Raw genomic sequence first — 1,916 nt, forward strand, 5'->3', positions numbered from 1 at the left:
ATCATCAGTTCAATATGTAATCAATACTGAAAAACATTCATCACATATTTTACATTGTTTCTGAATGCTGGTGTGCATAGTTAGAGCCCTCTCAATCGGTCTGGCCACACGTCATGTGCTCATCAACTACACGTGGCTGGTGGCTACTATGCTGAACAGGACAGTGTTAAGGACACAAAGAGTAACACACAGACATACAGAGTCCCCATGTCAAAAAAAAACACGACACAACGAGGGCATCAACTCTACATCAAGTTTTCAACCTGGTTCCCACCAAGACCCAGAAGGGCTGATCAACAGTTCCAGCCTTCTCTTTTTCTCACAAGCAAACTGAATACAGAATGGGACGACCTCAAAGCTGTTTTCACGTATAGGAAGTGTTTCAGCACCTTGAGGACTACTAACAGATCACTGTGGACACGATTCCTAACTGACAAAGCCCCACGCCCTCCAGAACTGACCTGGACAAAGGAGCCAGCAGCCTCGGGCTGACTGATAATCACCAGTAAAAAGGGAGGTCCCGTGCATTGTGTACAAACGTCCAGTTTCAAATAAATCTCTTTTACAAACGAGTCTCCAGCAAATGTCACTACCGGAAGGAAACTGGGCATCCATATTTATTCCCTTCCTGCTGGGAGTTTATAAATTGTGTTTATGAGTAAATTGATTCCATCATTTCTCCCAAAAATTAAAAAAAAAAAAAAAAAGAAACACATGCAATAAACTTTGTCGATCCTCTCTAGAACTTACCAACAAGGAAATAAGACGGTCCCCTAAGAACCCTATGGAATCAATACACGATGATCCAACCAGAGATCAGCAAAGTGAAATGAAAGCCACTCATACCACCACCTTCCTCAGCAACATCTCCCAGGGACCAAGCGCCATCTGAAAACAGTCCCCCTCTACAATTCTGACTGACCTCCCTCCTCTCTCGACCACCACCATCCCTTCAAGGGCCTCACACAGACTGGACGGCTCACACACCAGCAAGATGCAGAGCCCCAGTTCAAACTGAAACACCACCAAGGCATGCACACTACCACTTAGCAGTGGGGCCCAGGCCACAGAGCTGCCAAGAGGAGAGGTCAGGCAGAGCTGGCGGTGCCGCTGTAAACCGTCTGCTCGGAGGGCCCTTGGCTTGGGGTCTCAAGAAGCAAATCCCAGTGAAAAGTAGGCACGAGGCCCGTGACCTGAACCATTATGGTTATCGGACTGGCTCCCTGGACTTGACCTTGGCCAGTAACCAGCAAGCAAGCCTCTCATCTGATTCAGGATCCCAGGCTGATCTGCCTACAGGAGAAAACACGTGCAAATCATAAACGGACACATTCAGGTCACTGGGTAATTATCTTTTTACTCCCTACTCTTTCAACACCGCTATTCTTGGTTTTAAACGGTTCCCTGTGACTTTTAATTAATAAGAGTCAGTCCCTTGGAGCTTAATCTACTCTGGAGACACTACAGGGAACTGTTCACCCTGCAGGCAAAATCCAGGCCTTCCCGGGCCAGTACTGGCTGGGTCCCTGGACTTTATGAGGCTTCCATCAGCCCTGTGGTCTCCCCAGGCATCTTCCTCCGCCTCAAGGTGTGTCTTCTCCAAACTGCAACAAAACTTTATATAAACTGACCCCTTCCTCTGCTGAAAGAGGCAGGAATTACTGGCAACTTATCTACGCATTCCCATCCTCTCCTCACCTAGAGATTTTTCCAACGGCCTTTTAATTCCACCGTTTTAAAGCTCTGACACATATAGCTACATCCCTGGTTGAATGACAGTCTTCCTTCCCTAAGAGTTATGTGTGAGATGTTTTTCTCTTCTCAGTGGAAGTATATTAAAATTAATTAAAATTGATCTTTTCCCAAATTTCTCAAGGTTCCTGGAAATGACACAAACCAAAGTTGTGGACCACAGT

General features: G+C 46.2%; 1 protein-coding gene across 1 annotated transcript in view; it reads right to left on the reverse strand.

Annotated features, from left to right (window-relative positions):
* MSANTD3 (Myb/SANT DNA binding domain containing 3) overlaps positions 1–1,916 on the reverse strand; it is an 8,355-nt gene that overhangs the window by 5,486 nt on the left and 953 nt on the right. The window lies entirely within an intron of this gene.

This window comes from Orycteropus afer, unplaced genomic scaffold (assembly GCF_000298275.1).
Source record: "Orycteropus afer afer isolate SDZICR_OR568_19922 unplaced genomic scaffold, OryAfe1.0 scaffold00267, whole genome shotgun sequence".
NCBI lineage: Eukaryota > Metazoa > Chordata > Mammalia > Tubulidentata > Orycteropodidae > Orycteropus > Orycteropus afer.